The sequence below is a fragment of the Theropithecus gelada genome, chromosome 17 (assembly GCF_003255815.1).
Source record: "Theropithecus gelada isolate Dixy chromosome 17, Tgel_1.0, whole genome shotgun sequence".
Classification (NCBI taxonomy): Eukaryota; Metazoa; Chordata; class Mammalia; order Primates; family Cercopithecidae; genus Theropithecus; species Theropithecus gelada.
In genome coordinates, this window is record NC_037685.1 from 85586090 (window position 1) to 85613745 (window position 27656).

Consider the following 27656-nt stretch of genomic DNA (forward strand, 5'->3'; position numbering starts at 1 on the left):
GGCTAAATAAAAGATTTGAGGCATTAGAAGTAGTGATGACTGATTTTGTAGGCTGAGAAACTTTACTAATCTGCAATATGTTTTACAGATTACTCTACTTTAGAAATCTTTCTTCATACTTATCAGTAAGAGTGATAATTGAGGCCAGGCACGGTGGCTCACGCTTGCAACCTCAGCACTTTGGGACTTTGGGAGGCCGAGGCAGGCAGATCACCTGAGGTCAGAAGTTCGAGACCAGCCTGGGCAAAATGGTGAAAACCCCATCTCTACTAAAAATACAAAACTTAGCTGGGCATGGTGGCACGTGCCTGTAATCCCAACTACTCAAGAGACTGAGGCAGAAAAATCATTGCTTGAACCCAGGAGGTGGAGGTTGCAGTGAGTCAAGATCTCACCATTGCACTCCATCCTGAGTGAAAAGAGCGAAACTGTCTCAAAAAAAAAAAAAAAGAAAACGAAAAAAAAACCAAAAAAAAAAAAATTGAACACATTGTAAAAATTTGGTCTATATTTGCAGTTCTTTATTAGTAAAGACCTGAGACAGATAGATCAGATTAAAGCCAGAAAATTTTAAAACAGAGGTGGATAAGTTAAGAGACCTCTACTCATTGAACAAAAACTTAGTCAACTGAATATTTTGTAATGTGGAATTCTGAAGGCGTCACCTCTTTCTTCTGTTCCTTAAGTTAAAAGTTTTATAACGGGTGGAGGTAAAATTACAGTCTTAGGCAATATGCATGACAATCGTAAAATACTCATAAGCTCTTTTGTCAGAGGTGTTTGAACCAGAGAGACTACATTTGGAGTAAGGGTTAGGAAAATGAGCCTGGAACTTACTAGGCTGCATTTTCAGAAAGTTAGGCATCCCTAGCCTCTAGATGTTTATGATTAAGGGAACAAATTAAAAATGTTTACTACAGAGACCCAGACTTGGGAGCGTCCAGATATCCTGATACTTGGAGAACCATGGCATTCCTAATTTGGCTTTAAAGATAATAATATCTATTCTTGCAAAATATAGTCATTAAGAAAATTAATCTTTTATCACAAACCCTTGTAGCAGAGCACATCTCCCCAAGATCTTTTTTTTTAATCCTATATATATACAAGTATTGTACCTAGGGTGTACACGTACCTCCTCTTACCTTCGGGAACGTCCTACTCTGTATATGGAGAAGCTGTGCTTTCATCACTTTACTGTCTTTTTTTTTTTTTTTTTTTTTTTTTTNNTTTTTTTTTTTTTTTTTTTTTTTTTTTTGAGATGGAGTCTCGCTCTATCGCCCAGGCTGGAGTGCAGTGGCCGGATCTCAGCTCACTGCAAGCTCCGCCTCCCGGGTTCACACCATTCTCCTGCCTCAGCCTCCGGAGTAGCTGGGACTACAGGCACCCACCACCATGCCCAGCTAATTTTGTTTTTGTGTTTTTAGTAGAGACAGGGTTTCACCGTGTTAGCCAGGATGATCTCAATCTCCTGACCTCGTGACCCCCCCACCTCAGCCTCCCAAAGTGCTGGGATTACAGGCTTGAGCCACCGCGCCCGGCCCATCACTTTACTTTCTTAATAAATTTGCTTTTACTTTGCACTCAGACTTACCCTGAATTATTTCTTGTGCAAGAACCAAGAACCCTCTTTTGAGGTCTGGATTGGAACCCCTGTCCTGTGACACTTTGAGAAGGAAAGTAGATATGTTACCTCTTCATTCAAATCTATTATTTTAAATGGTTTTAAGATAGCTACAGTTAATTTGAGGGGTAGATCGATAAGTAAAATATACAGACAAGTAATAAAAAGCGGTAATGTGGCTGAGCGCAGTAGCTCACGCCTGTAATCCCAGCACTTTGGGAGGCTGAGGCAGGCAGATCAAGAGGTCAGGAGATTGAGACCATCCTGACTAACACGGTGAAACCCCGTCTCTACTGAAAATACAAAAAAAGTAGCCGAGCATGGTGGTGGGCACCTGTAGTCTCAGCTACTGGGAAGACTGAGGCAGGAGAATGGTGTGAACCCAGAGGCAGAGCTTGCAGTGAGCTGAGAGCATGCCTCTGCACTCCAGCCTGGGCAACAGAGCGAGACTCCGTCTCAAAACAAACAAACAAACAAACAAACAAAACCACAAAGTGGTAGTGTTCAAGCTCAAAGTCGGTGGGACTATAGATAAAATATGTTTTATACTTTTTCACAGTCAGGTTTTTTGAAGAAAATTTTGCTGAAACTTGGGACCTAGATTCTCTGGATGTTAATTTCTGACAGATGAGATAATGAGAACTTCAGAGAGATTCACTCCTTGAGAAGAATATTTCAAGAGTGGATAAAACTTGAGATCATGAGACACTAGAGTTACAAAGCTGGAGACGCTGGTCTTATATTTCCTCAGGAGAGAATTATTTAAATATCAACAGATTAAAGTAACAACTCAAGATCCTTCCCATAGTGTTTCCAATGAGACTCAGGGAGTGAGGACAACTGAATTTTTCTCCTGTACATGGAGTGTGACAGCTGTCTTTTATTGCCTCATTGTGTAAGAATTGAGTCACTTGGAAACAACACAGTTATCATTTGTAGTAAGTAAGTAATAATAGTTTTCTCTGGTCCAGAAACCTTATGTGTACATTCAGGATGATATCAATACATTAAGATATTAAAAACTTAAAAATCAATATCTTACAAAAGGGTTGACTATTAAATACGTCCATGGAACTTACGAAAAACAGACAAGAAACCTTTTGTATTGTTGATGGAATTATAATGCCAAATGAATGCTAACTTGGCATAAAACAGACCAAGACTGTTAAATGTTTAAAAAAGCACCAGAGCTCCCTCACTCCAATTAAGAAATTTGCTGCTAAAACTTTGACATGCCCAAGTAGTGTGTGCTCTCCAATGCCCATCTCAAATATGGGCACAGAGGATGGAAGACAAGCAAGTCCTTCCCAGTGATTGGAAGAGGTTGTGAAATGGGCCAAAAATTATCTTATTTCTCCTTCTAGTTCATGGAATCTTTAGTACTCCAACCCACAAACTGAATTTGTAGGGACTTATGAACTTTCAATTTTCTGTTTCCACATGGGTGTTTTTACTGTGGTTATTCTTTTTGTTCTCCTCTATTGCATGCGGTACAGGTTAATTAGTATTTAGTTTATAGATCGCTGTATCACAAATAGCTGCACAAAGAAGCGGTGTATAGATCCTTACTCCATTCAGAGATTCAAGAATTTGTACTAGATGCAATAATTGTTTAATTTTTTTCTTTCAGTGAATAGAATCATTTGTTATTATATAAATCAGTGCACACTTATGAGTAGGTATGCAGTCAGAATAGTAAATTATGGACATACTGTTAATTATTAGTTTCTGTATATGTTATTGTTTCCTCTTTATTGAAAGAAAACTGATTGTGTTTGGACCAGAGCAAAGCATTATGTTTTCCAGCCTTCTTTAAAGATAAGGCTATGTATAAAATAAAGTGTATCTGTGTAATTAAATGCTAATCAATAAGATATCAACAGCATTGTTTTGTGGAGTTCTGTGAAGACTAATAGGAAGGAGTAAGCCCTTCTTTCTCCCTTCCTCATACATGAGATAAAGAAATGATACTGAGGGTGAAGATATTGTAGAAGATAAAGATCAAGGGCTTGAAAATATATTTTAATATCTTTCGTTAGTTCAAACTAGCTACAATGTTTGGAGAAACACAGTGTAAGATTGATTAAATAAGCAGCCAGAGGCAAGATCATACTAAAACTCTCTCTCTATATATAGGTATACATATGTGTGTGTGTGTATGTGTGTGTGTGTGTGTGTGTGTGTATTATAGGTCTAAATTAAGAAAACACCAACTTAGAAATATATAGTAGAAGAAAGAACATGAATCAAATTCTATTTTTAAAAGATCAGTCCACTCCAGTGACAATATAAATGTCAGCAGTGAGATCCTTGATAGGTTATGTGAAAACAAATAGAAATGATTTGAAGAAGAAATGGGGACTTAAAATCAGGGAGAACAGTTAAGGCAGAAAGTAATGAGCTCATAGGGTAAGACAATGCAAAAAAAAAAAAAAAGTTTGAATTCATGAGATATTTCAAAGAGAAACTCAACAAAATCTGTTGACAAATTTGATGTTCTAGTTGAAGGATTTGAGAAAATAAAGAGTAATATCCATATTTGTAACTTGCATTTCTCTTCAATAAAAGGAATCAATGAGGATGATGAAATTTAGAGAGAAATACTACGTTTGATTTCGCATTCATGTTAGAGTTTTGTCTGGGCAAAAACCCAAACTGTTTTTCCTCTGTTCTCACATCAGCAACACAACAACAAAAATCAACACAGAACACTTCAGTAATGAAATGTTGGGGAGTGGGTTTCTCTCCATGAAGCAAGCAATCAATTCTGCAGGAGACATCAACTGGGTGTCCCCCAATTCAATTCCAACACTGTATACCTGGAGATAGCATCAAATCTCACAGGTTGAGGGCTCAGTCCTCAAAACTGCCCTCCCTTTAGACACCAGTCATGAGTCCAGGACTTCAGAACTTCTAACCAATTGGTTTCAAATTGAGATTCCCACCCACTACCTCCTCTTTGGGTTCAATTAATTCTCTGCAGTAGCTCACAGAACTCCAGAAAAGAGTTACTTACTTTTACTAGTTTATTATATAAGATATAGCAAAGACACAGATGAAGAGGTGTATGGGGCAAAGTAGGGATGAAGGTGTGTGGACCTTCCATGTCCTCCCTGGGTACAGCACCTTTCAGGAAACTCTATGTGTTCACCTATCCAAAAGCTGTCCAAACCCTGTCCTCTTGGGTTTTTTTGGAGGCTTCATTAGTAGACATGATTGATTAAGTCATCAGCCATAGGTAATCAATTTGACCATCAGCTTGCCTCCCATTCCTGGAGGTGGGGGTGGGGCCGAACACTCCAACCCTGCAATCTTGCCTTTGTCTACAGGATAACCCATCCTGAAGCTCTTGGTCAACATTAGCATACAAAAAGACAGCACTTATATATTCCAAGGATTTTAAGACTTGTATGCCAAGAAGTGTTGATGAAAACCAAATATATATTTCACAATATCTCAAATACAGACATTATGTTATTGTATAATCCTGGTGCTACAATCCAAAATCATGATATTGATGAAACCATAGGAGTGTAAGTTCAGTCAAGAGAAAGGACAAGAGAGACAGAAACCCAAGTTCAGGCAAGCCTTTATTAACCTGCTAGCTGCTCCATTACAGACAGAGGAGGCAGCCCTGAGCTTACAAAATGAGGGGTTTATGTGGGGGAGAGAGACCCTGGGGTCATTTGTTGGTTAACTTTGCCATATATCACTATGTGACGTTCATGGTAGCAGTTAGATGAAGGAACTTACAGGAGGGTGTAGGTAAAGTTTGTTTACGTTTCCCACGACTTTCCCCTGTGTGGTCCAGGTGGTTTGTAATTGGGGTTTGTTTATTGCAGCAAGGCCTGATAGGTAAAGTTTGCTGGTTTCACTGCGGTGCCTAGATAAGGGCTTAGAAATTTTTAAAGTTTTGGGGGAAGGATGAGCAGCACAGAGAGGTTTCGGGGGACTGTTTGCAGTACCAATAAGCTTTTGGGGGCAGTTTGTCCCTAACATTCCAGCCTTTTAATAGGCAATAGAAGGGGATCGCCATTGTCTGCTTGTTGTCTGGCTGCTTCCTGCTGGGAAGGGGTGACAGTTGTAGGGGAAGGCTGTACGGTAGGGACTGCTGCTCTTGGAGCTGTTTGTATTCCTAGAGCAGCATCAAATCTTGTATTGTCCGGTGGGTAAAGGTTCTGATACAGTCCTGTAAAACCTGGGTGAGAAGGCAAGGGAGACAAGGTCCGAGTGCTAGAAAAAAGAGAATGGTTATGGCCGGGCCTAGGAGAGGCATTAGCCACGGAAACCAGGCACTAAAGGACCTGGCCATCAGGAGACGTCTTCCTTAATTTTTGTGCTTGGTCCTTTAGTCTTTCACAACATCTTGTACTAAGCCAGGTTGATTAAGATAAAACCAACAGTGTTCACGCACAAAAAAGTAGAGTCCTCCTTTTTCGGCTGTGAGTAAGTCTAGGCCTCTGTGGTTTTGAAGAACTACCACTGCTAAAGAATTTATTTGTGATTGGAGAGCTGTAATGGATTGGACTGAGGAAAACCAGAATGCAGGTGCCTGTGCAGCTAGAGGGGATGCAAATATAGGTTGAGGTATTGCATAGGAAAAGTATGTCTTGACTTGGTAGATAGAACTGGTTGTAAATGTTAAAAGGAAGTACTGAGAGGTGAAGTCAGCTGGACTTCCTGGGTCCAGTGGGGACTTGGAGAACATTTCTGTCTAGCTAGAGGATTGTAAATGCATCAGTCAGCACTCTGTGTCTAGCTAAACGATTGTAAATGCACCAATCAGCATTCTGTAAAAATGCACCAATCAGAGCTCTGTTCCTAGCTAAAGGATTGTAAACACATCAGTCAGCACTCTGTAAAATGGATCAATCAGCACTCTGTAAAACGGACCAATCAGTTCTCTGTAAAATGGACCAATCAGCAGGACATGGTTGGGGACAAATAAGGGAATAAAAGCTGCCCCCCCCCCCGCCCCGCCCCCACCAGCTCGCAGCAGCAACCGGCTCAGGTCCCCTTGGAGGTTGTGGAAGCTTTGTTCTTTCACTCTTCACAATAAATCTTGCTGCTGCTGCCTCTTTGGGTCTGCACTACATTTATGAGCTGTAACACTCATCACCAGGGTCTGCGGCTTCATTCCTGAAGTCAGCGAGACCACCCGGAGGAACAAACAACTCCAGGTGCGCCACCTTTAAGAGCTGTAACACTCATTGTGAAGGTCTGCAGCTTCACTCCTGAAGTCTGTGAGACCAGGAACCCACTGGAAGGAAGAAACTCCAGACATATCTGAACATCTGAAGGAGCAAACTCCGGACACACCATCTTTAAGAACTGTAACACTCTTTGCAAGGGTCTGTGGCTTCATCATTGAAGTCAGCAAGACCAAGAACCCACTGGAAGGAACCAATTGCGGACACAGTACTATTTTGTTATTTTCATGCATCTATACTTTTAGGGTCGTGGCTAGGGCTGCTGCTGTAAGTGGTTGTAAAGGGGTGTTTGGTTTAGGCTGGGAGGCTTTGAGGTTCTTTTTTTCCCAGTGTAAGAGGAAGTGTTTTGTGTCCACTAAGATCTATGTGGGAGTGCTGTTGAATGTTGGGATGAGAAGACAGTTGTGGGAGCAGGGATGATGTATGGAGACGGGAGCCAAGGGAAGAGGGATAAACAGGGAAAGTGTCAGCTGTTGCAGTGCTGTGAATATTTACTAAGGAGGTGGGAGGTGTCAAGGGCCGCGGGGGCGGCTAGAGAAGCCAAGTCTGTTTTTATTGTTGGCGGGTTTGAGAGTAGTATGTTTGGTGGAAGGTGTGAGTTGTAACGTATAGTTGCACAGTTTGGGATTTAGGTGGCTGAGGGTAGTGCCAGAGGGTGGGTGTCATTGGACGCACAGTGGAGCTGGATAGGATAAGGTTGTGTGGGTTGTTATGGCTCCTGATGTGGGTTTATCATGGCTGCGGTAGGAGGATAGGTTGCCTAAGTAGGGATGTAAGGTTGTAACAGCTGGCCCGAACTCGCTGCCTAACGGGGGGAGGGAGATTTCTGTTAATGCCTGTACGTCGAGTTTGAGTCGAGTTTGAGGATTTCAGGATGGTAGTTCACTTGGGTGGAAGTCCAGTTATAGGCTGAGGCAGGGATTGTATGGTATATTGTGGAGAGGAGGGATACGCAGAGCTAGCAGTCTTTTGCAAGGGAGGAATTGGAGTTTTTTAGTAAGGAATGTGTGAGATTGAGTGTTTTGTATAGTTGCTCAGGGGTTGTAGGTATTGGTTGAGCTGAAAGAAGGGTTGGGGTATTGACTATGAGGTTGGTTAGGAAGGCAGAGAGTGAGCAGAAAAGTAAATAGTTCGGTTTTACCTAGAGCGAAGCCATAGAGAGAGCCTTGGAAGAAACGGTGGGTTATCCACTTGAAAAAGTCTTCTAGGGTGTTGTTCCATGGGCGGAACCAGGAAATATCTTGTGTGAGGGTGTGAAGGAAGAGAGTGAAGTGGCAGGATAGACTAAAGCGGGGCATCCAGGGGGGCTGTGGGAATGTTTGTTTGTTAGTGATTGTGATTTCTGCTATAAGGATAACGATTAGGCATAAGGCTAAAGTGAGGGAGACTTTTTGTCTGATATTCTAATTGGAAGGAGTTACATTGTATAATTTCACTGTCAACAATAGAGTAAGTAGTATAATAGATGGGGAATGAAGGGCTCCTTGAGAGGAGGTAACAGAGCATATATGAAAGTTTGAAGTTATGTTTTTTAGTGAGGTGAATAGGTGAGGGGAGAAGAAATATGGGCGGCGGAGGAGACACAGGGGGGATGTGCACCACTATGGAAGGATTGGTGGAGAGATGTTAGGATTTTGGCCCTGGGGAAGGACTAGCTTCTGGTCCTTAACTATCTATTCCCCCTGGAGGAAGGCTCCTTGTAGTAATAAGGCCTTTTCAGTGGGGAAGTATTGAGGTTGGATTGCAGGGGTAATGAGGAGGAGAGAGGCAGGATGGGAATAAAGAGAGGCTTCTTCTGCTGCCTCATCGACCTTCCGGTTCCCTCTTGAGATTTTGTCTCTTCCTACTTGGTGTCACCGACAGTGTATAACTCCCGTTTCAGTTGGGAGGTGTGCAGCCTGAAGGAGTTGGTAAATAAGGGGACAGTTAGTGATGGGGGTTCCTTTGGCAGTAAGAAATCCCCTCTCAAGTCAGATGGCAGCACGGGAATGAAGAATGTGATATGCATATTTGGAGTCTGTATAAATGTTGACTTGTTTGCTTTTGGAAAGGGTTAAGGTTCTGGTGAGAATTATGATTTCTGACTTTTGAGAGGAGGTTCCTGGAGGTAGGGGCTTAGCTTTAATTGCTTGGTCAAGGGAAACAACTATATACCCAGCAATTCTGAGGGAGCCAGTGAGCCCAGAAGAGGAGCCATCTATAAATAACTGGTCATTGGGGTTGGTAAGAGGCTCAGAGGAAATATTTGGAAAGTGTGGCTGCAGGTGATCTAGGATGTCAGCGCAAGAATGAGTAGGAGGGGAAGAAGATACAGGGAGTAAGGATGCTGGGTTGAGGGAAGCGCCTTTGGAAAGACTGAATTTGGGATTTCCGATAAAGAGAGCATGCAGTAATTGAATTCGGGAAGGAGGAAGGGAGCCTAATGCTCAGGAGGAAAGGAGATCCTGTATATTATAAGGACCGTAAATGGTGGTCTTTTGGCTGAATGTTAATTTTCTGCATTTTTAGAGTTAACGTGGCCGCTGCTGCTAGTGCTCTAAGAGAGGACTAGCCATAAATTGTCCATAAAATCCCTGGCCTCTGATCCTTCAGGGAGACCGATTTGAGAGGTCACTCCAGTTCTTCTGTGTGGCCAGCCTTAAGAAACATGTATTATTATAAAACCAACTCTAAACAGATAATTTTCAACAATGTCAAATATTAGTGTCTCCAATTACACTATCTTGAACATGATGTTATTGTTTGATCTGGATCTAGTTAGTGTTTAATGGACGTGTGAGTGACAGTACTTAAAAGATGGACTAATGGAATAGGTAGGACTTCAATGTGATAACAATATGGAAAAGTAAACAGAATTTAAAAAATTGGAAATTGTGTCAGGCAGAGTTTAGTTCACCAAAGACATCTTCTGAGTTTTTCCATAGACATGAGTAATGTAACTTATTTCAACAGAGGTTTCATCTTGTTAATCTTAAGAAATTGATTTAGAACAAGCAAATGGGAACAAGGGGGAAATTGTATTTATTTTAAGTTGTTTTATGATGCTTACTGGGAAGGACAAGTTACATACGTGTGTGTGTGTGTGTGTGTGTGTGTATATACATACACATTTTTTTGAGACAGAAGGTTTGTTTTGTTTTGTTTTTTTGTTTTTTTCTCTCTTAGAGACAGAGGTTCTTTCTTGTTGCCCCGGCTGGAGTGCAATGACATGGTCTCAGCTCTCTGCAACCTCCGCCTCTAGGGTTCAAGTGATTCTCCTGCCTCAGCATCCCAAGTAGCTGGGATTGCAGGCGCCTGCCACCACACCTGGCTAATTTTTTTTTTTTTGTATTTTTAGGAGAGATGAGATTTCATCATATTGGCCAGGCTGGTCTTGAACTCCTGGCATCAGGTGATCCACCTGCTTTGGCCTCCCAAAGTGTTGGGATTACAGGCATGAGCCACTGCACCCAGCCGTACATTATTTTAATAATAAAGCAACAAGTTTTATTTTCTGTTCCCAGTGTATTTTCTATATTGTAAGCAAAATTATACTCTTAAATTTGGATCTGATCTTGCTCTTATTCTACTTAATGGCATTCAATTGCTATCCAATTGCATGTAGGTTAATCTTTAAATTGTTAGTGAGATTTATTAAGGCATTTGGATTTCTTATTAATCTGGCTGCTGGCTACGGCTTCTCTACAGCTTCACTTCTCCATCCTATTTCCTTTCTATGATATATTCTAGCAGGATTAAACTTGCCTTCATTTCTAAACACACTACTGTACTTTTATTGATTCACTGCACAAAATACTTTGTTCTTATATTTAACATTCTTTTCCTCTCCTTTGCTAACTTAACTTCTACACATACTTCACATATTTCAACATCAGTTTCAGTTTATTTACTTTAAAAAGACTTTTCTGACCTGTAAATGAACATAATATGTCACTCTTTTCATATTCTATTGTAATTGCCTATTTTTCACTACATTTTAAACACTCTACACTCATATGTTGCTTAACGATGGAGATGCCTTCTGGGAAATACATCGTTAGGCAATTTCATCACGGTGAGAACATTCATAGAGTGTACTTACGTGAACCTAGATGAGACCGCCTACTACAAACCTAGGCTATAAGGTATAACCTGTTGCTTCTAAGCTACATACCTGTACAATGTTGCAGTACTGAACACTAGGTAATTGTGACACAACAGTAAGTATTTGTGTATCTGAACATATCTAAATAAAGAAAAGGTATGGTAAAAATACAGTATAAACAAATTGGTACATCTGTATAGGGTACTTACCATTAATGGAGCCTATGGGACAGGAAGTCGCTTTGGGCAAGTTACTGAGTGAGTGGCGACTGCTTGTGAAGGCCTAGGACGTTACTACGCACACCAACATAGACCTTACAAACACTGCACACTTAGGCTACAATAAATGTATTACAAAATTTTTTTTCTTTAATAATAATTTAACCTTAGTTTACTGTTACATTTTTACTTTTTAAACTTCTTAATTCTTTCTAACTTTTTGACTCTTCTAAAAATACTTAGCTTAAAACACAAACACATTATACCATTATACAAAAATATTTTCTTCGTATTCTTTTTCTACAAGATTTTTCTCATTTGTAACTTTTTTTTTTTTTTAACTTTTTAAACTTTTTGTGTTAAAAACCAAGATCCAAACACATACCGTAGCCTGGGCCTACACAGGATCAGGATGGATATCACTGCCTTCCACGTCCACATCTTATCTCACTGGAGGGCCTTCAGAGGCGATAACAAGCATAGAGCTATCATATCCTATGATAGTATCACATTCTTCTGGAATACCTACTGAAGGACCTGCCTGAGGCTGTTTTACAGTTAAATCTTAAAAAATAAGTGGAAAGAATATACTTTAAAATATAAGTAAAAGTATAGTATAGTAAATACATAAACCAGTAACATAGTAGTTTGAACGGAAAAGAGAAAAAAATATATATACTCAAAAAGAAGGCCCAATAGTAGTTGAAGGGTTGACTAAAGACAAATGACAAGGGCATAGTCAAGAGCAAAACAATAGCAAGTGTAAGGTGTAGGGTGTTGAGGTCTGCGTGTTTCCTAAACAAAGGAATGAACACACAAGACAACACAGGACAAGACAAACATGGCGGCCGCCCCAAGCAGCACGCTCTGCTTTATTTTATACACGCTTGTGGAATTTTACTACGTCAGAAGACACGAGTTGTTTTTATGACACAAGTTGTTTTTATGTCATGAGTTGTGTTTCTGACCTTTCCCTAACTTTCTGATTTCTCAAGATGCTTAAACATTAACCAGTTCCCAGAGTCTGCTGTTTGTGGCTGACTCTTTTGTTCTTCCTGTTTGCAGGGAAGAAACGTCCTGCTTTGTTTGCCAGAGCAGGACTTATAGGGAACATCTCGTTTGCGAGCACGTAGTCCTCTACAGTAGGGATCACAAGTCAGAGCAAAGGAGTGTTGCCTCATGGGTGGTAAATCAAGCTACATTTATTGGCAAATGCATTATGGCAGGATTGTCCCCTGCAACTATAAAATAGATGAAAACAATGCAAAGCAGAACAGGTGACAACTTGGAGTGAAAGGCAAAGGATAGCAATACTAAGATCTTATTTTGGAAGGATATTAACTTCCTGGATAGGAAGACTAAGGTCTTCCCCAGGACAATGGAATACTAACTGTTTTGTTGCTGTCTTCGTTAATTTTAAGAGATCCTCATAACAAAAGAGTCAGAGAGCAATGACGTTGGGGAATTTAATCTAAAAGTTATAATTTACACAAACATGTTTTACATGTTGGAGAAAAATATAGTCATTAAGTCCTCCTTCTTAGAGTCTACATATATTTTAACATTTCCAAACTCAGATTTTCAGCATGGAAATTAATCTTGGTTTTATGGATAAATAATAAATATGCACGCAAATTTAAATTTATATTTATAAACACACAGTCACAAATGTAAGTTCTTCACACATGTATGGCTGCAAATGAGTGTGTATGTGCACATGTAAGGGTTGGTTAATAGCACTGGAAATTAGTGTCTTCTTATTTTTCTTACAGTATTGTCTCCAGTGGGATTCTTGTTTTGCTTGTCACCTCTTGTAGCTTGTACTAAGTGAGAAGATAGAATCACTGATTAATATCTAAGTGTTGTCACTGCGGAACAAACTGTAAACACGAAGGATATTTTCAAGGTTTTAAAGGCACTTTTTCTATAGTTTATAAGGACCTGTATTATGTTCTTATGCATTTTACATCTTTCTTATAATAATAACTGAATATAGTGTGAATGAAAAGTTAATCGCATTTTTTACAATGGAAACTCACTTTTAGTATACCAAAACATAACACATCTTTACTTTTTAAAATGTTAATAAGATTTATTATCATTATTAGTAATAGTTTATTTAAAATATTATTATTTTAGGGTCTGGTGTGCCAAAGAATGCATAGAAATATTTACTAATATCTAAATCAAATTTAGATAGTAAATTTGCTTTTTATCACCCAACATTTCTTCTCCTAGGGAACCTAAGTGTGTCAGAGATTCAAAATTGGGATTCAGTCAACTCTCTGAAAACTCCCTATTATGCTAGCATAATGGAACAATAGCACTGAGTTGTTGAGCTTCATCTTAAATGGTACATCTATTATTACTCTAATGATTGCAAACCATATGGTGTAACCAATAGGGCTGTCTTTAAATACACTAATTACATCAACTGCAGGCAATAAAACAGGTGCTAAAACAATGTTCTCACACACTGTTTTTCATTTACAGCTCCATAGAAGACCTTTAGAGAGATTGGAATCCCAATCTATTTCCATAGACTCTCATTTGACATTTAAAGATCCTGCATAGCTATATCCAGTCAACTCCAATTTAAACAACAAATATGCTATTTGTTAGTAAACCTAGAAATAGATTGTTTAAGTGAGGATTAATGGATGAAAGAAGAGCAATTTAAAGCAAATAATGTCAGTGTTTATTGGGAGTTCTATAGTCAATTTTACCTATGATATGTTGTGCTATTCTGCATGTATAGATCATTTTATATGAGTAAACTTGAAGTCAGACAGATTGGGGTCAAATCCTGGTCTTGGCTTAGATTTTATTAGATATAACTATTTGAAAATGTTATTCAATATCTCTCTGACTCAGTTTCCCCACATATTTAATGGTTTAAGTCATCATAACAAACTCATAAGGCTGTTTTGAGGATTAAGTGAGGTGAGTCTTCTAACTTGTGTTAAACCCCTGCTTGGCATAAATACCAAATAAATGCTAGCTAATATCATAAAATAATTACATTGTAGGCACAAATACACTAAAAATATGTATCCTTGTAAATATACACTAAAAAGAAATGTTTAAAAAAGATAATATGTTCTAGAATAAATTGTCGATAATATCTTTAGATATTGATATCTAATACCTTATACAAATTTAAACAATGTAAAATATCCATAATATAGTTACATTTTTTTTTCAATAACAAAGCATTTAAAATGAAACTTGTGTAGTCCGATTGCAAGAAAAAAAGTGTATATAGAAGAATTAGCAAACAAATTGCCTATTTGCAAATTACTAACTGTTATGTTAGTGACCTAAAATAAAAATTGGTTCTCAAATTACTAGTCTTTAATGAGATAACAACTTTAATGAGAGAGTAAGTAGTAACCAGCATGTTGGGGAATAGGAAAGCACAGTTGGTCAAAAATCTCTATTAAAGGATGTTTCTGCTTTACTTAGGCTGAAATAACATGGTGGGGAGGAGGCTGTGGGGTTTCTGGCAAAAACATGCAATTTCGGAGTCCACCGAGTCTCTATCGACCGTGGGTTTGCAGGCGTTCCTGCAGGTTTTGCTACTGGACATGATGATCCCTCTTACCCCTGCTTCTCTCACAGAAAAGTCTCAGCATCCTTCCTTTCCGATTTGTCTGACATTGACCTCTTCTCTGTGAGAGATGAGGAGGTAATCGCCATGTCAAAAGAATATTTATGGAGAATTCATTTAGCCACAGCATTAAGTTACTATAATAAATCTCCAGAATCATACGAAGATGTTGGAACTTGCTGCCAGGGTTTTGAAACTTCCAGTTGGTCAGATGTCAGTTAACATGAAGTAGCAGGTTCAGTGAATTTAGAGTATGCCATGAAATCACTTCACGTGATGCAGCGGCAGGAGACTCTTCACTGTCTTGTAGCCATATTATCCATCAGTAGTTAATATTGTCAACACTGCCAATATCTTTCTCCCTTTCTTTCTTCCTCCCTGCCTTTCTCCTTCCCTACTTCCTTATTTTCTTTGTACCTTCCTGCCTTTGTTCCTTGTTTCCTGTATTTCCTTTTAAATGTCTTTCCTCCTTCTCCCTGTTTATTCAACTATAATTCTTTTAGAAATGATACAGTTGGAAGAACATGGAACCCAGATAATAGTGCCTTAAACCATAGAATTTCTTAAGAAGGATTCTTGATGAAGGCAATCAGGGGCTTGTTCAGCAGCCGAATATCACCATTAAGAAGCTTTCCATTTTTCTCATCTACTATCCCTTTGTATATTGGTCTTTCGCCCTTGAATGTTTTGTGATTCATCATCATATGTGATATGGTTTGGCTGTGTCCCCACCCAAATCTCATCTTGACTTACAGCTCCCATTATTCCCATGTGTTGTGGGGAGGGACCTGATGGGAGATAATTGAGTCATGGGGGCGGTTTCCCCCATACTATTCTCGTGGTAGTGAATAAATCTTATGAGATCTGAAGGTTTTATAAGGGGAAACGCCTTTTGCTTGTCTCTTATTCCCTGTTGTCTGCCACCTTGTGGTGTTTCACCATGAAGGTCTTTCACCTCCTGTCATGATTGTGAGGCCTCCCCAGCCATATGGAACTGTGAGTCCATTAAACCTCTTTTTCTTTATAAATTTCCCAGTCTCAGGTATGTCTTTATCAGCAACGTGAAAATAGACTAATACAATATGACTTCCAAAGGTCCAAGAACCACATCACTTTTGGAGCAGGAGGAAGGGGAAAAAAATCAGCACTTCTTCCATTTAAAAGGAAGCAAATATTGTCCCAAGCCTCAACTTGGACTCCCTTTGGAGTCTCATTGGCCAGAACTTTGTCACACAGCAATCCCTAACTGTATGGAAGTTTAGAAAAGTAACTGGCATTTTAACTTCTTGCTTACTGTGAAAAAACATGAGGGGAAAAATGCTGTATACTAAGAAAACCTACAACTGCTACCTAATGGAAAAAAAAGTAAGCAGAATGTAAAAATAACTTTAAAAATTAGAAAGTTAATCTTTTAATGATAAAAGAACTTCTGGAATATTTTCTTCCACAGGAAAAAATAAATACTTCTCAGTAAGGCTTTATGTGAGATGCCAGCTGATAGAAAAATATATAACATACACCCTAAAGATTAATATCAATTACTTTGGACCTTTCTAGGAAAGTTGAAAACAAGCACTGTAATTTAGTGCTGTTCTTCAACAGTGATGACCAGCTGGACTCATCAGTGTAAATTCACAATATCCTCTGTGCTGGTTCAGGTTTTCTTCTGTCCACTTCTGGATATTATGTTTCATATTCTTCTTGAATTATTTCATGTGTAGTTATTGTTTTCCTATCAGCAATATTTGCTCCTTGTGAATGTTTTTATATTTTGTACTTAATATTTACTTTTTTGTTGACAGGATGCTATTAATCTCTGTCAGTAATTGAAGAAATGATTGATTTAATTACTGAACATATCTGACACGACATTATATATTTTAATTAAATTTATACATGAGCAATGGAGTTTAAAAAGAGTGTTTTTGTTATCCAAAGAAACACCTGAAATTATGACATTAAAAGACTCTAAGAAATAAACATGTTTTGTTTTTCACATATTAAAGTACCTGGTAGATGGCATGCGATAAACACTGTTGGACTTGCTACCAGAACAACAGCACACAATTGTGTATTTCCAGGTCTGCTAATCAAAGAAAGTGACTTCAAAGGCCACTGTCTCTTTCATGGCTTGTTCTTCATATAAAGGCCACATAAGTTGTACACCAGTTTGTGAAACTTCATATATATTTATAATCTTACTAATGTGATCTAATTAGGTTTGCTATGATTAAAATTAGAAAAAATTACTTAGACACAGTATATCTAGTGGTACATTGGTAAATCAGCCCTAATGGAAAGAGGGAAAGAGTTTTGATTTAAATTCCTTGCTAATTTTTGTGATATAAATACCGCAGACATGGTCAATTTCAAACTACGAATGATTTAACTATTGGCTTGCTCAATTCCTATTTGCCAAGTGGCTCTCAGGAGCCACTGTCAGCCACATCCAGTTCCAAGTCAACAAGTTTATTGACCCCTATGGCTACCAGACTCCCAATTTGTCGAGAAAACAGACTGATAAACCTACTCTTCTGTAAACATGTGCTACCTTTTAAGAATAAGGAAGAATGACTCAGAGGCCAGAACAGAGGCTGAAACCATGGGTGCAGAGGGTAGAGCTATTAGGCACAGAGGATTATTTCTATACTTGGAGTCCTAATGGAATGTACTGAATATTTAAAATTTGTTGGAATTGGTGATCCTTTTTTCCTTGATGGTCTGTTTTGGAATGGGAACATATATAACTGTTATTCTATGCTTCCTTCATCATTGTATTTTGGAAACAATTAACTGTTTTCTAGGTTAACAAATCTACAAATGGAGAGAAATTTTAGTGCAGGGTGAATTTTACTTAGAGTCTTGCTTGTAATAATTTAGACAATTTAGATAATAATATTTGGGAGTTTAAAATTGATTATATTTAGGTAAGATTTTGAACTTTAGTTGATGCTGTAGTTGTTTGAGCTTATGAGAATGTTGAGATTGGGGTGAATTCATTTGGCATTTAGCATGGACATAAATTTTGAGAGTTCACAGGGGAGACTGTGGTAGGTGTATAATGGCTTCTGAAAAGATATCCATGCCCTAATTCTTGGAACTAGTAAGTGTTAATTTATGTGGTAAAACAGACTTTGCAGATGTGATTAATTTAAGGATCTTGAGATGGCATGACCATTTTATGTTATCTAGGTGAACCCTAAAGGAAATACAAAATATCCTTGAAAGAGAAATGTAGAGGAGGATTTGACACAGAAAGAAGAAAAGGCAATAGGACCACAGAGGCCAGAATTGAAGTGATGCAGCCAGAAGACAAGGAATACCAACACTCATCAGAAACTGGAATAAGCAAGGAACAGATTCTTCCTAGAGCCTCCAGAGGGAGCACATTATGATCAACATCTTGATTTTGGCTGAATTATACTGATTTGGACTTTGGACTTCAAAATTTAACAGAATAAATTTCTGTATTTTTAAGCTAGCCAGTTCATGGTAATTTATCCACAGCTGCCTTAAGAAGTAACAAAATGTCCAAATACAGCCTAAACAATATGGTGAGACCCCATCTCTACAAAATATACAAAAATTAGGTGGTGTTTTCCTGTAGTCCCAGTTACTTGGGAGGCTGAGGTGAGAGGATCAACTGAACCCAAGAGGTCGAAGCTGCAGTGAGCAAAAATCATGCCACCGTACTTCAGCCTGGGCAACAGAGTGAGACTCGGTCTCAAAAAGGAAAAAAAAAAAAAAAAAATTCCCAAGTGTACTTTATTCCATATTTGACATTTGAAAAAGTAATCAGTATAATTCACGGATAGTGTAAAAAAAAAATTTATTTTTTTGTGCCCTCCCATCCTCAGAGGGAAAGATAAGGTTACAGGTAAGTTTTACACAATGTCTTTCTATCAGATTAAGGAAGCTCCCTTATATTTCTAGAAACCATAAGTGAGTTTAGCAGGAACACTAGATCCAAAATCAACATAAAACAGTCGTGCTTATATTCTAGCAACAAGTAATTAGAAATTAAAATTTTAATACAATCTAAATAGTGTCAAAATATAAAATCACTTAACAGGAAGTGACAACATATGTACAAGACCTTTACACTCAAAACCAGGAAACATTGCTAAGATAAATTTAAAATGAACTAAATAATGGAGAGTTATACCATATTCATAAATTAGAAAACTGGCTACTATAAAAATGCTAAGCCTTCCTAAATTGATGTAAACATTAAAGATAACACCAAGCAAACCCTCAGGAGGTTTGTTGTTGTTGTTGTTGTTGTTTTTGTCATTTTGTTTGTCTTTTTTGTTCTGTAGAAATTGATAAATTAATTGTAAAACTCAATGAAAATGTGACAGTCATAACATAGATTAAAGAAAAAAACTTTAAGAAAACATTTATGTAATTAATGACATAATTTATATATTATTTTAAAATAAGAGTAATAAAGACAAAATGGCATCTGTGTTAAATGGATAGATAATTAAAATAAAATGAAGAGTACAAAAGTGACCTACATATATAAAAACAACTAACTTTTCAATAAACAATTCTGATACAACTAGATATGCATATGCAAAATTAAGCTTAAATATATGCTTCACACTGTATAAAAATTGACACAAAATGGATCATAGACTTAAATGTAAAATGTAAAATTTAATTTTCTATAATATAGGAAAAAACCTTTGTGACTCGTCATATACAAAGATTGCTTAGATACTACAGCAAAAGGATGATGCTGAAAAAAATGAAGTGATAAAATGGACTTCTTCACCAAAGATGGTACAGTTGATCCTCGAACAATACAGGTTTGAACTGCACGGGACCACTTATCCGAGGATTCTTTTCAACAAGAATTAAATTAAGTGTTCCTGTGTCTCCTGCTTCCCTTTCTGTCTCCTCTACTTCTTTCTTCTCTGCCACCCCTGAGATAGCAAGACCAGCCCCTCTTCCTCCTCCTCTGCCTACTCAGTGTGAAGACAATGAGGATGAACACCTTTATCATGCTCCACTTCCACTTACTGAATAGCAAATATATTTAATCTTTCTTTGGTTTTCTTAAGAACATTATTGTCTCTATCTTACTTGATTGTATTAATAATAAAATAAGTATATTTATAGTATATATTCATGTAACATAAAAACGTGTATATTGACTGTTGATGCTATTGGTAAGGCTTCTGGTCAACAGTAGACTATTAATAGTTAAGTGTGATCAATCAAAAGTAATAAGTGGATTTTTGACCGTGCAGGGCTCAGTGCTGCAACCCTTGAATTGTTCTAGGTTCAACAATTCTAGGTTCAATCTATATACAGATGCAAAATAAGCACAGGTTATGAGTATACTAAAAAATCTACAACAAAATTCCAACACACAACTATTAGAATGGTTACAATTAAAAATACTACACAGGCTAACTACAGTGATGCAAGCCTGAAATCCCAGCATTTTGGGAGGCTATTATGGGTGAATAGCTTGAGCTCAGGAATTTGAGATCAGCCTTGCAACATGGTGAAACCCTGTCTCTACAAAAAATATAAAAATTAGGTGGGTGTGGTGCTCACCTGTCATCCCAGCTACTCAGAAGGGAGTCTTAGGTGGGAGGATCACTTGTGCCAGGGAGGCTGAGGCTACAGTAAGACAAGATTATGCTGGTGCACTCCAGCCTGTGCCACAGTGTGAGACCTTGTCTCAAAAAAAAAAAAAAAAAAAAGAAAAGAAAAGAAAAGAAAAAAGAAAACACTACAAAATGTGCTGGAAAATGAAGGATTCAGGACTCTCATAAACTGCCAAGAGGAATTTAAAATGACACAATCACTTGAAAAGCAGTTTGGCAAATGCTTAAAAGGTTTACAAACAATGACTCCATAATCCAATCATTCCATAGTCCACATATCCATACAAAGATTTGTGCATTAAGGTTTATGACAACTTTCTTTGTAAAACCTCAAACTGGTAATAAATACAATGTCTACCAACAGATACACTTATGAACAGACTGTTACATCTGTACAATGGGATACTACTCTGCAATAAAAAAGAATATACATACACGCTACAGTATGGATGAATCTAAATAAATAATGCTGAGGGAAATAAGCTAAACAAACAAAAGATTTGATATATTATTCCATTTCTATAAAATTATACAAAATGCCAAATAATCTATAGTGACAAAAAGTAGATAAGTGGGTTCCTTAAGATGGGTTAAGAAGAATTCTAAGGAGAACGGGAAAGAATTACAAAGGAGGTAAGAACAAATTTTGTGAATTACACCTCAATAAAATTTCTTTTCAGAGTAGTCTCATTGGCAGTGCCAAAAAATCCAAGTCAAATTAGAATTGTACAAGAATCAAAAAGAGATTTATCTCAAGGCAGAAGAATGTGAAGAGTTAAGCAAATAGAAATAGAGATTATGTGAACTCAGTTATGAAGCTAGAGATGAACAGTACTTCAAAAGAAGATCTTTAACCAAACTATATCCTTAAGAAATCATTTTTGTGTGTGTGTGTGTGTGTGTGTGTGTGTGTATGTGTGTGTGTGTATATATATGTTTTTCAGAATATGATTTTTGTGAGTTTTGTTTTGTTTCTTTGTTTCACTAGTTATATGCCATAATTAAAGAACCTGGCTAGCTTCAGCTTGTCCCATTGCTATTCAGTCACAGTTTCACACCTACCATTTTAATCAGGCTCTTTTGAGACACTGGTTGGAGCTGAGTCAGAATAGTTATGCCAAAGTGGTATATAAATGTTAACATAAGCCCTTGATCTTCTTAAGATCTCTCACTGGAAGAAGGGGGTTGATTTTCTCCTTCTAACACAATCTTGTAGAACTCATTTTTATTTAAATCTTTCTTTAGTATTTAAGTCTTTGTTATCTAAATACAAATAAAATGTGAAAAGGATTGACCATAAGTAATCATCCAGAATAATATGATCATGCTTCCAGCTAGGACACAATTATGAGTCTCTCTATGAATCTCCAAAACATATGGGCATTTCTTAGGATGTTTTTCATTTAATTGTGAAAGACTAATTATCCCCATTGTCTTTTGTTATCTAGGCAAACGTTCCACTGAAACTTGTTACTGTTTTTACTGCATATATAGATAATACAGTCTTTTTAAACACATTACAACTACTAGGTTTCACACTATGGTTCAGTATTGCATTTGATAGAAATTACATGTTATTTCAGGTAATGATAAATATATATACTACACTTACTACAATAAATAATTTAGCAACTATGACACATTGGAAAGATATTGTGGAGACCCAAGAATATTAGTAATTGAAAATTAAATTTGCTATTGAAAAATGGGCAAAATTTTACATTAATTAACAAAGAATTAATTTATAATTATATTTTTGTTATTATATAGCAATATGAATACATAATTAATGAGAAACAATAGCTGTGGTCATCAATATGGTAAAACCATTAGAATGGAGTGACTTTATTGAAAACAAAACGTGTTTTTTTGTTTCTCTTGCAAAAAAGCAAAAATGCAAAAAAGGGCAAAAGTCTTAACTAAACTATAATAACAAAGCTCATAGAAAAGATAAGTTTTTGCTCAATGTCATTGTAATTGTTAGAGTATGTTGTTGTTGTTGTTGTTGTTGTTGTTATTATTATTGTGAGACCATTTAACATGAGAATTACTCTCCTAAAAAATTTTTAAGGGTACATTACTGCATGTATAACTATAGGCACTATGTTGTACATGTGATCTCTAGAACTTATTTATCTTGTATGGCTGGAACTTTAAACTTTATACTCATTGAACAACAACTCATTTTCTTTTCCCTCAGTCCCTGATAACTGCCATTCTAATTTTTCCTTCTGTGAGTTCCCACTATGTTAGAGGCCTCATATAAGCAAAATCATGCAATAGTTGTATTTGTCCTTTCATGCAGCTTATTTCACTCAGCATAATGTTCTCAAATTTCATTCATGTTGTCACATATTGTAGGATTTCATTTTTTTAAGGCTGAATAATGTTTCATTGTATGTATATATCACATTTTTAAAAATCCACTTCCCTTTCGGGGGATATTTAGGTTGTTTTCTCATCTTGATTATTGTAAATAATGCTTCAATAAACACGCGAGTGCTAATATCTCTTCGAGATCCCAATTTCAAATCGTCTGAGGTAAACATTCAGAAATGTACTTTCTAGATAATAGGAGAATCATATTTTTAGTTTTTTGAAGAACCTTCATATTGTTTTCCATAGTGACTGTACCATCTTTCATTCCCAACACAATGAACAAGTGTTTTAAGTTATCTACTGGCATGCCAATACTTATTTTTTGTATTTTTGATGATAGCCATTCTAACAGGTGTGTAGTGATATCTCATTATAATTTTGATTTGCATTTTCCATGAAGCAGTTGCTGTTGAGTATCTTTTTATGTAGCTGTTGAGTTTTTGTATTTTTATTGGAGAAATGTCTACTCAAGCACTTAGCCCATTCGTAAAATTGGGTTATCAGTATTTTTGCTATTGAGTTATAGGAGTTCTTTAAATAATTTTGAACTTCAACGCCTCATCAGATACATGGCTTGCAAATATTTTCCACCATTTAGTAGGGTGTCCTTCCACTCTAGTGATGGTTTACTTTGCTGAGCAGAAGCTTTTAAATTTAATTTAGTTTCACTTGTTGTGTATTTGTTTTTGTTGGTTGTGGTTTTGGTGTCATATTTATGAAATTATTGCAAAGGTCAATATAGTGAAAATTTTCTATGTTGTCTCATAAAAGTTTTACAATTTCTGGTCTAACGTTTAAGTCTTTAATCTGTTTTTGGTTGATTTTTGTATATTGTGTAATGTAAACATCTGATTGCAGTTTTTTTTTTTTTTTTTTTTTTTGCATATGTGTGGATATCCAGTTTTCTCAGCTTCATTTTTAATAACAGACTATACTTTTCCCATTGTGTATTCTTGGCACCCTTGTCAAAGATCAGTGGCTGTATATGCATGGATTTATTTATGGGCTCTCTGTTCTGTTTCATTGGTCTATATGTATGTATGCCAGCATCATACTATTAGTTACTGTGTCTTTTTAATATATTTTGACATCAGAAAGTGCGATGCCTTAAGCTTTATTCTTTATCAAAAGTATTTGGCTATTTGAGATCTTTTGTGGTTTTATATAAGTTTTAGAATTTTCTGTTTCCATAAAAATGACATTGAAATTTTGATAGGGATTGCATTGAATCTGTAGATTGCTTTGGGTAGTATGGACATTTTCACAATATCACATTTCCTAGTACATGAACATGGAATGCTTTCCCATTTTTTAAAATGTCTTCTTTCATTTCTTTCACCTATTTTATAGTTTTAAATGTATCAGGCTTTCACTTTCTTTGTTTATTCTATTTTTTTATTTCGATGCTATTGTAAAGGGATTATTTTCCTAATTTCCTTTTCAGATAGACACTTGTATATAGAAACAACACTAATTTTGGGATGTTGATTTTGTATCCTAAAACCCTACCAAGATTATTCATTAGTTCTAACGGATTTTTGGTAGTCTTTAGGATTTTCTGCATATTGAACCTGTAAACAGGAATAATTTTTAAGTGACAAGAGCATCCTTTTATTGATCTTGATCTTAGTAGAAACATGTTCAGTTTTTTAACACTGAACATGATGTTAGCTCTTGGCTTGTCATATATGGCCTAATATTCAGTAATTTACTTTTATTACTAGTTTATTGAGAGTTGTTATCATAAAATGGTGTTGAATTTTATCGAATGGTTTTTCTGGATCTATTCGGGTAATTGTGTGATTTTAGTCTTCATTTTGCTAATGTGATATAACAAATTAATTAATTTTCATGTGTTGACTCAACCTTACATCCTATGGATAAATCCCATGTGGTCATGGTGTATAATCCTTTTAATGTGCTGCTGAATTTGATTTGTTAGTGTTTTATGAGGATATATGGATTTATGTTCATCTGTGATATTGGCCTAAAGATTTCTTATAGTGTTTTTGCTTAGCTTTTATATCAGTGTAATGCTGTCCTCATTAAATGGTTTTAGTTTTGTTTTCTCCTCTTTGAATTTCAGAAGAGTTTGAGAAAACAATGGCATTAATTATTCTTTAAATGTTTGATAGAATTTGATAGTTAAGCTGTCTGGTCCTGAACTTTTCTCTGTTACAAGGTTTTTGATTACTGATTTAACTTGGTTTGTTCATATTTTCTGTATTTTAATGACTCAGTTTTGGTGGGTTGTATGTTCTAGGAAGTTTTCCATTTTTTCTAGGTTATTGAGTTTGAGTATAATCATTCATCTCTATTTGTTATTATCCTTTACAATACTGTGACAACGGTCATATTATCCCCTCTTTAATTTCTGAATTTATTTTTTGAGATTTATCATCTATTTTTAGTCTAGTTAAAGGTTTGCCAATTTTGTTTATGTTTTTGAAACACCAAATCTTAGTTTTGCTGGTTTTTTTTTTTGGTATTGCTTTCTCCAATTTCCATTTATTCTCCAATTTATTCATTTCTGCTTTATTCTTTATTATTTTCTTCTTTATGATAAATTGAGGTTTGTTTTTCCTTTTCTAGTTCCTTGAGATATAAAGTTAAGTTGTTTGAGATCTTTCTTCTTTTTTAATGTAGGTGTTTATTGCTGTAAGCTTCCCTCTTAGTGATACTCTTGTTGCACCCCATAAGTTAAGAATGATGTGTTTGCATTTTTGTTTCAAGTTTTTTTCTAATTTCTCTTTAGATTTTTCCTTTGACCTGTTGGTTGTTCAAAAGTGTTGCTTTTTATATTTGCAAATTTTTCAGTTTCCTTCTTTTATTAATTTCCAGTTTCATTTTATTGTGACCAGAAAAAGATACTTCTTAAGATTTACATTTCCCTAAGTTTGTTAGGACTTGTTTTGTAATGTAACATGTGATCTATCCCAAGAATTTTTTTTTTTTTTTTTTTTTTTTTTTTTTAGACAAAGTCTCCCTTTGTTGCCAGGGTGTGATGGCTGTAATACCCGAGCAGGGCAGGGAAGTGCTGGGTAGAGAAGGGCGGGGTCTCTGGCAAGGGCTCTACCCTGGGCTTCTGCCCACGGACCTAAGCGAAAAACATATACTAATGTTTTCAAGCCCAAATGTTGCATTTTCCAAGACCACTCTGGCCCGCCACGGCCCCCATCCTGTGTCCATATAAACCTGAGACCTTAGCGGGCACAGACACAAGCGGCTGAACATGCAGAGGAGCGGAGGAACAGAGCTGCAGAGAGTGGCAGAGAGCAGCAGGGCCACATGGTAGAGAAGGAGAGAAGAGGTCTCTGAACCTCAGCTGAGAACAGCCGGACTCTAGGGGAAGATAACTTCCGCTCCATCCTTGCCTTCCAGCACCCCATCCATCTTGCTGAGAGCAACCTCTACCACTCAATAAAGCCTTGCACCCATCCTACAAGCCCACATGTAATCCTATTTTCCTGGCACCCTGGGCAAGACCTCGGGATACAGAAAGGTGTCACACTGGCCCTCAGCCCTTGCGATAAGACAGAAGGTCTATTGAGCTGATTAACACAAGCCATTTGCAGACAGCAAAGCGGAAAGCGCACATTATAACACACGCCCACTAGGGCTTCAGGAGTCACAGACACTCACCCTTAGATGCTGCCCTGGGGCCGGAGCCCAAATGTGCTCCCTATGGCCTCTGTGCCTGTGGTCTGTATGCTCCCCCTAGTGCCTTCAGCAGCAGGGCCACCAAAGGAGCAAGCCACACCCCTGTCGCACTTCCTATGAGGGGGAGAAGGGAACTTTCCTTTTTCAGCTGTAGGGCAGTGGCACCATCTCAGCTCACTGCAGCCTACACCTCCCAGGTTAAGCGATTCTCGTGCCTCAGCCTCCGGAGTAGCTGGAATTAAAGGAGCGGCCACCAACCTGCTAATTTTTGTATTTTTTTTAGAGACAGGGTTCCGCCATTTTAGCCAGGCTGGTCTCTAACTCCTGACCTCAAGTGATCCTCCGACCTCGGCCCCCCAAAATGCTGGGATTACAGGTGTGAACCACCATGCCCAGCCCTGAATAATGTTCTTTTTGCACTAGAGAAACGTGCATTCTGCTGCTGTTGGGTAGAACGTTCTGTATAAGTCTGTTAGGTCCATTTGGTCTGTAGTGTAGTTAAAAGCTGCATTTCTTTGTTGACATTCTTCCTGGCTGTTCTATTCTTATTGAAAACGGGTAGTGAAGTCACTTAGTATTATTGTATTGTTGTCCATTTCCTCCCTTCAGTACTGTCACTGTTTGCTTTATGTTTAGGTGCTTTGATACTGGTTGCATATACGTTTGCAACTGTTATATCTTTCTCACGGAGTGACCCTTTTATTATATAATGTCCCTAATTTTTTTTTTATTTAAACTATATTTTGTCTGATATATGTATAACTACCACTATTCTCTCTTGGTTACTGTTAGCAAGCATTATCTGTTCTCACCTCATCGCTTTCAGCCTGTGTGATTTCCAAAGTAAATCTGTTGCAGAGAGGAGAAAGTTGGATATTACTTTTTTCCTTCCATTAAGCTACTCTATGTCTTTTGATTGAAGAAGTTTAATCCATCTATGTTGAAGGTAATTATTTAAGGGGAAGTATTTATTATTGCTTTTTTGTTTTGTTTATCTCGTAATTCTTTTGTTCCTTTTGTCCTCTCTTGCTGTCTTCCCTTGGGATTGCTTTTTGTTTACATATTTTTGTATCCCTTTAACCTTGTCTTTTGTGTAACACTTACACAGGTATTTTCATTGAGGCTACCATGTGGCTATTTTAAACTGAAATAGCTTAACTTAATCATATGCAAACACTAAGCACTTTAACTTCTTCCTCCCGATACACAATTTATGTTATCCATGTGACAATTTACAGCTCTTTGTA